Source organism: Pelodiscus sinensis, chromosome 1, assembly GCF_049634645.1.
Source record: "Pelodiscus sinensis isolate JC-2024 chromosome 1, ASM4963464v1, whole genome shotgun sequence".
Lineage (NCBI taxonomy): Eukaryota > Metazoa > Chordata > Testudines > Trionychidae > Pelodiscus > Pelodiscus sinensis.
In genome coordinates this window covers 158,637,683-158,646,074 of record NC_134711.1, presented here as the reverse complement: position 1 = coordinate 158,646,074, position 8,392 = coordinate 158,637,683, and the positions used below count along the sequence as shown (strand labels likewise).

At 41.5% G+C, this 8,392-nt stretch overlaps 1 long non-coding RNA gene across 1 annotated transcript in view; it reads right to left on the bottom strand.

Moving 5' to 3' along the window:
- Nucleotides 1–375: 375 nt before the first annotated feature.
- Nucleotides 376–8,392, bottom strand: part of LOC142826891 (uncharacterized) — a 56,239-nt gene continuing 48,222 nt past the window's right edge. Inside the window, exons 2-3 of the long non-coding RNA XR_012901153.1 lie at nucleotides 1,423–1,545; nucleotides 376–677 (exon numbers count right to left, since the gene is read on the bottom strand). This is a non-coding gene — a long non-coding RNA (uncharacterized LOC142826891). The remainder of the gene's footprint in view (nucleotides 678–1,422; nucleotides 1,546–8,392) is intronic.

Genomic DNA, 8,392 nt, shown 5'->3' with positions numbered 1-8,392 from the left:
AGACTGTATGTAGCATTCCAAGACAGAACGGTAGCATTATATCAACAAGCAAGAGGACATATCATTCCTTCTGAGAAGATTGCAGTCCTGCAGTAGTGCTGGTGCACCCAGGCACAAAGTTGTGAGTAAATCCTCTCTGTCAGCTGCTAGGCCATTTCAGAGTAGAATGATATGCTGAGGGGAGAACCGTCAGCAGCTCCCTGATCAATATTGCTTGTGTGCGAATTTCTCTTATTACAGTCATCAATATTCAGGATATCCCACCCTTTAACTAGGGCTCAACAGAAAGTTTCAATTAATTAATTTTACTTTTCATTCGGATATATTTGTACAAAGTTTGTAATAGGGATCACAAGAGAACACACGAAGCAAGAAGCAATTAGAACATTAGTTTTTTACATTTAATTCAATGTCATATTAACAGAAGGTCAAAATTCAGTTTTAACGTGAAATGCATGCTAGCAAAAGCGTTACTCTTTTTACCTGATAAATGTTTGTCACTATTGTTTTAGTAGGAGTCCTCTGTGTATCTCACTCAACTTATGTGCTTTCACTTTTTGCCTAGTTGGCACTGTGTTTCCAGAATGAGACTGGAAAGCCTTGATTAAAAAGTCAGACAAGTGATTCTGTATGAGAAGGGCAGTGCTGGTCATACTACACTCATCATCCCTCTGGAGCTTTAAAAAAAAAAAAAAAAAAAAAAAAAAAGGATTTTGCAAATATAGAAACAGAAAATGGAAGAATTAACCTTTTCCCCAAACAATGATCCATACAAATCAAGATGTACTTCATGCACACAAATTATGTCCTATATATAAAGAGAAAATAGACTATGGAACATTGATATCTCACAAAAAGACCATTCTCCTCTTCCAATTAGTTTTACAACGCCACTTTATAAACTATGTAATACATAAACTGATGGCTAAACAGAGAAATAAACCTTTTCCAGAGAATAAGGATCATTTCTCCTGCATCTCCAGGCATACCATACTGCAAAATTATCAGACTTAAGTGCCTAAGTGAGGTATCTAAATTAAATATAAGGACTCCTAAATAAGTGGCCTGATTATCTAAGTTTCTGAATTCTCAGTGATGGGTCACTGACTTTCTATTTACATCTTTTATAAGATAGATGGACCATAGACATAATGTTCAGATCCTGAGCTCAGGTTTCTTAGAGTTTCAGGATTAAAGATTCTTGTTTAAAATCCTCACAAAGGTAAACATAAGCTTCAGTGCACAGATACAGATACAAACACTCGGAAAGTCTGTGAAAAAATAGGCTTTGGAGCTGTCTCTACTTTGAATCCATCTCTTATCTATCACAAAACTGGTGAAGAAATGGCAGCATCTCTCTGGAAATTCATATATCAAACTGACTCAAGAAATTACCAAAGATGAATAAATAAAATATCTCACCCTTTCCCTGACTGCAGCAGTTTGAATCCTTGATGTATCAAAAGCAAAATGTGTGTTCATTAATGATCTGGGTGACATGTCTTGTTCATATTATCCGACTCCTGTTCAGGTAGAGAGTCCTGACTGAAAAAAAAAAATAGTGCCCTACCAATGTACCATGTTGTGATATAAACAAGAGAAAACATTGTAGAATGCGACATGCATGATACCTATTTGAGACGATGGAAGGTGAAGAAAAATCAATTTCATAAGATGAAGATGGCTTTAGCAGCAGATGTGCTTATAGTAAGAATTAATTCCACTTTGCAAGGAAATGTAGTGAATTGACACACAGGGATCAAATAAAGCACCACAAGACCTGAAAGTTCACAAGACTGAGTCCAAGGACTCAATTTGACTTTGTGTTTTGTTTCCAAGATTCATGCTAATGAGACCTGTAGCACCACTGCTGTCCCTATGGGTGCGCCAACATGGGAAGTATGTGTGCACCCACACACTTTTGATTGGAGATTTGAATTAGCTGCATCTGCAGGTCCACACCTGTGCACCAGGCAGCTTTGTGCCCAAAGCAAAGGAACAAAGGGAGAAGAGTAGGTATGGCAATTTCATTGATTTCTAATTAATCAGTATTATACAGTTAGCTGCAGTGATGTCAAACACAGGTAATTAATGAAATATCATCAAAAACCTGGGTCTGTGCATTTATCAGCCAAGACTTACACAGCCATGCTTCTGAGGTAGGAAAAGGCTCCACCATTTTACATCCTGCTTACAGGGCTAACGTGGCAAACTGACATAGCTAAATAAGCATGGAACAGACAACCCAATACCTGCTTACTGGGTGTTCATGAAGCAAAGTGTATTAAAAGGGGTCACATGCAAGAGACCTACATTTCCTCAATAAAGAGTAAGTATCCGTAGAACCCTGTGCAGATACAAAAATTTATATCTGCATCTTCATCTGTATTTACAAACATTAGCCATGGATATCAACATCAACAGCCGTGGATATCTGCAGATATAAAGCAGACATCTGCAGATTTTGCAGGGCTCGAAGACCAAGGTAAGATAGAACCTGAATTATTCTTACAGGGAGAGATCACCGACACAGGACATTTCAAAGGCTAGCTCCCATTTTAGCCATCGGGCTTTCTTGCACAAGAAATTAACATGGCTGTCTACACTGGTCCTCTTGCGCAAGAATACTTGCATAAGAGGGCTTATCCCTGAGTGGGAGCATTTGCGCAAGAACCACTGATTTTGTACAGTACAAAGTCAGTGTTCTTGCAAAAATACTCACGGCCAGTGTAGACAGGCGGCAAGTGCGCAAAATCATGCCAGTCTAGACACAGCCCCGGAGACCCAAACTCTTATTACATGTTAGTGAAATGGGTTGGCATGCATTTGTTGAGTACCTCCTAGTGGTTGGAGGTAGTACTGCAATCTTTTCCCCACTCTTGGCATCCCCTGTAGGTTGCAGACCTTGCTAGGTGAGTATTCAGTGGCTCAACCCTCCAGTGAAGTCACACAATCACAAATGGACCCTTCCCAGCATAGCAAATGGTTCAAACTGTCAGCCCTCACCAGGGTTTTCAGGAACATCCCTCCCAATCTGATTAAGGGAAATTCTCTCAACCCCAAATACAGCACTATGTTAGACCCTAGGCATGTGAGCAAGAGCCACCAGCCAGACACTTGGGAATAAATTCAATGTAGTAATTTAGAATCGTCCTCATGTAGGTGTCCCATCCCTGTCCTTTGGGGATATTTGCTACTAGCAGTCACAGATGGGGACATGTCATTTTAGGCAATCATATTATTCCTTCCATAAACTTTTCCAGTTCAGTCTTGAAACCCATCAGTTTTTTCCCATACTGCTCCCCTCAGAAGGGTGGTTCTAGAACTTCACCTATTCTGATTTGTTAAGTCATTCAAATGTTTTGTAAGTGTGTTTCACAGTACGAGAGATATCTTTAGGAAAAAGTAGGTCTAAAGCTGTGGGTTCAAAGTGAAATGGTTTCTTTATGTGGGTCAGTAAATTCAATGGAGGAAAAAAGTAATCCTTGCCTCTATAAAAAAATAGCATTGGCGCTCTTTCCCTACCTCTCTCTTCTCAAGCTATCCCTATATTGTTTTTTCTTTTTATTTTAACTTGCAGTTCTGGGGTCAATGGAATAAACAAGCATCCCCAATGGAGAAATGTTTTCTTAAATTTCTAAATGCTGCACTTGCTCACCAGTTGCCTTCATTTAGGAAAGTGCACTGGCTAAGCACTTAGCAGTCTATGAACTCCTGCATTTTTTCCCCACATAGCGTGACTTGATACCCAAGGGCAGGAAAGCAACCCTCTCAAACACAGAGCAAATGCATTCAACTTGAAAGAGACATGGGCATTGTCATTGGCCTCTGGAATCAGCTTGTCAAAAAGGAGAGAAGGAAAGTGGGGAAGGAATGATGGGAAAGCAAGAGCAAATGATAGAATACACTGTTCCATAACTCAGTGTCACAAGAAATGTTTCTTCCTTGTGTTTGTTTACTAATAAAGATGTCAAAGGCATTTTGATGCTTAGGATTTTTCATATGCGCTTCTGACATCCGAATGCTTTTCATTATATGAGCGAGAAGCATGCCGAGGGATTTTGTTTTGTTTTGCTGACTTGTATTTATGAATGGAAGGTCACCCAAGGAACTGTGATTAATATAAAGGTATAGCACTTTCCAAAGCAAGCAGAGTGACTTGTACTGTCGGCTGGTAAATAACTATCACTTGCTCTGAAAAGTAACACTGGACCCAATCCTGGAGGCTACCTCCTTGACACCAACCCTTTTTCCCATTGCAGAGGGGGAGACGGGTGAACTGGCCCACTATCTTTGGTGAAACACATAGGGCAGAATGCCTTGAAGGAGGGGAGAAGACACATTGGACACCCCATCCTGTAGAAAGCTTTACAAATCTCAGCCTAACCCTTAATTCTGAGGCATGCTGTGAATTATCCCCTGATCAGCCACACTCAGGGCACGTCTACACAGCACCATCATTTCGGAATAACGGACATTATTCCAATATACAGTGTGCGCGTCTACACTGCAAGCCATTACTTTTGAAATAATGTGGAGCTGGAGGACTTACTCTGATACCTGTAACCCTCGTTTCATGAGGAATAAAGGAAGTCAAAGGAAGAGTGTTTTTCCTGCAGTGCAGACAGCGCTAAAAGCCGAATTAAGCTATTTTGACTTAAGCTATGCAATTGACGTAGCTGAAGTTGCAGAGCTTAACTTGACTTGAGCCCTGCTGTGTAGATGTGCCCTCGCGATAAAACAGTGAAACCCAGGACAAAACAGAGGAATCTTTTCTATTTTGATACTTGTGGGGGAAAAATCTTGGCAATGGCTAGACTAGCGATGGGCAACCTGGACTAGCCAGTGGGCCACATAAGTGACTTTCCTTCATCTCAGTGGGCTGTAAGACGGTAGGGTAGGTTTTCTAACTGTGCTTCCAAAATTTGCTGGGTGTGCCAACTGAATCACAGTGGTACGTGCATTGGATGCAGAGGGATCAGAGTCAACATTGTGCAATCAGCATGCACCTCACTTCGCCTTGCTTTACCTGTGTGCCACTTTAGTAATACCAGTAAGAAAAAAAACCTAGGTGGATGGAAACCTGCATAGTCTGGCAACCCTGCATGTGGAACAGTAAACAAAATGTCTTACAGGCCACACACAGAACTTTAATGGGCTCCATGAAGCTTTTGGGCCAGAGGTTGCCCACCATTGTGCTAGACAGTTGGTTTGCTGCGAGAATTTTTTTATACTCTTATCACTCTTTTTTCTTATCAAAAAGAGTCGGCCCCTTTTTTTGTGTTCACACTATCCACATGTTGTCTGTAGCCTTGCATGTGAACTGCAACCTCTTTGGGCAAGCATTATATGTATGTACACTGTCTAGCACCATGCATTTAATAAAGAACATAAAAAATGTGTAAACAGCTCCCAATAATAGGAATCTTTTTCATGAAAATTGTGAATGAAACGAAGCATACACCAATGTCATGGGTAAGATATGCACAAGAGTCTGCTGTTTTAATGATAATCATATAGATACAAAAGATGGGTAAGATGAATCCAAAATCCAGATCAGAGCACTTTCTTGGAAAAAAAAAAAAATCAGGATTTGGATCTGATTTCTGTAACTCTGACTCAGCTCTAAACAATGTCATAGATCCATATAACATCCTGTACCTTTCTGACACTGACTCATCTGTAAATGTTTTTATCGGCTGTAGCTAAAGTAATATTTCCCCTGCCACTAGCATGTATTTGATACTTTCTATTCACTAAACTCTAGCAGAAGACCATTTGAAAAAATAACAACACTATCTCACAAAGACATTAAGTATATTGTTTCTCCCATAGGTCTTGCAAAACTTAAAAGAATTTCCGGATCTTTCAGTGTTTGCTGATCTTCTGACGAGAAACGCATAAGGAAGGAAAGCGATTTATAAACAGCTTTGCTCCCACCAACAGCTTTTACATTTTGATATTGTTTGCAAGACTCTTCCCCTTCTATCCATGCCTCTCCCCAAAATCCAACATAATTCTTCCTTTTGCTTGATTTATTGCAGCTTGTGATGGAAGCAGCCAACTCCACTTTCCCTTGCTTTGAGATCAAGCTAAATTGTGCATTGAAACAACAACTAGGGAAAATGAATCCTGAGCACAGTAGACCTAAATAAAAGATTTAATTCATTTTTATTCACAGGGATAATTTTCATTCAATTTATGTATGCCATCGTGTGGCAGAACCGGGTAATGCTCATATGTTCTAAACCTTATTTAGGTCAGGTCCTCTGTAATTAACACACATAATGAAATAACTTGAATGTGGAAATGTTTTCATTTGAGCCAGCTGTAAGAAAGCCTGCTCTCAATTCCCAGGTAATAATAGCCCTTACTGCATCTAAAAACTGCTAGCCAGCTAAATAAGTGTATAGTGTTAGCCAATATAATTATCTGAAGTGCTATTACAAAAATAAAACCTTAATGAGTCTGCACAGTTTTCTTCAGAAAGTTCTGTCCTTCTGATACATACGCTGACAAATAACTGTACAGAATTCTATCCTTGAGAGTCACAGAAGAGCTCAATCCTGTTATACAGCTGCAGAGAGAGAGAATGAGCTTACTGACCACTTCAACAAATGAATCAACCTGATTAGCTGTCTAGTGCAAACTGCTGAGGGCCTAACATGGAGCGGTCACCTTTACACATAACAGCACAGGAAAATTACAATTTCAAAAACATTTAGACGCTTACACTAAAATAGCAAATCCAGTCATTTTCATGAATGTTGCTTAACACAATTTCATGCCCCCACAGCCTTGCTGAGCAGCATTTTCTGCTTCTCCCTCTTGACAAGGCTAAGATGAGTGATTAAAGCTGGCAGAGACTGCTCACCCCAAACAGAGCTGACTGGGTGATACTTAAAGCCACAGCAGCCTTCTGGTTGTTAGAAAGATGTGACAGAGACATCAACCCAAAGAAGGGATGTGAACAACCAGTCGACTATCCGATCAGCAAATGCTTATTGGATAGTCGACACACTAGCCGACTAGTCGCTTCCGCCCGTTGCTGCCTCTGTCAGAAAGAGGCAGCAAGTGGTAGGGGGAGTAAAAGGGGTGCTTCAAAGCAGCAGCACCACGTAGAGCCCAGGGCCAGACCCTGAGCTCCAGGCGGTGCTGCCGCTTTGAAACACTGCATGGAGCCTGACGATGGGCTCCCCATGGTGTTTCAAAGTGGCAGTGCCAACGTGGAGCCTGGGGTCAGCTGGGGACCCCAGGCTCCATGTGGCGCTGCCATTTTGAAATGCCATGGGAGCATAGGGCCAGCGCTTTCACCTTTGAAGTGTAGCAACAGCCCCAGGGTGGAGGTGCCCTATCGACTAATCGAATAGTCAATGCAAATTGCATCAACTATTCGATTAGTCCATTAATCTGAATTTAACATCCCTACCTCTGAGTGAGCAGTTGTAGGTCAGACTTGCCTGAACATGAACACAACCCAAATTTGGTTCTGGAAGATCAAACTCAGTGTCGACTCTTTTTTATTCAAGAATAATTTTAAAGATTATATTCTAGAAGCTGTAAAACAAGGTTTGTGACTAGATAATAGACGGGCTATGTCTAGACTGGCATGATTTTCCGGAAATGCTTTTAACGGAAAAGTTTTCTGTTAAAAGCACTTTCGGAACAGAGCGTCTAGATTGGCACGGACGCTTTTCCGCAAAAGCACTTTCTGCGGAAAAGCGTCTGTGGCCAATCTAGACGCACTTTTCCACAAAAAAGCCCCGATCGCCATTTTCACAATCGGGGCTTTTTTGTGGACAACAAATCTTAGCTGTCTACACTGGCCCTTTTGCGCAAAAGTTTTGTGCAAAAGGAACTTTTGCCCGAACGGGAGCAGCATAGTATTTCCGCAAAAAGCACTGATTTCTGACAGTAGGAAGTCAGTGCTTTTGCGGAAATTCAAGCAGCCAGTGTAGACAGCTGGCAAGTTTTTCCGGAAAAGCAGCTGATTTTCCGGAAAAACTGGCCAGTCTAGACACAACCAAGGTGACATAAATGCCACATCACTGTCCACAGAATGAATATAGCTTTATAGCTGGTGTGCGGCAGAATTCTGATTTCTGCCTTTCCTACCTGCCATATCCCTAATGTTCCCTCTGCACCAGGGGTCAGATTGATTGGCTGAGAACCAGCTATACTAGCCCTAGGATTCCTATGGATTCTTCAGCTGACCTGCTAAGGATGGTCCCTTTACAGACCCCTTGTGCCACTGCTATATACATCATGTGGCAATATGAGTGAGCACCAATCAGAGCTGCCAACGGGGGGGTGGAGGGGGGGAGGCAAAAGGGCCAGATGCCCCAGGGCCTGGCAATTTAAAAGTGCCACTCACGGCCACTGCTACTACAAC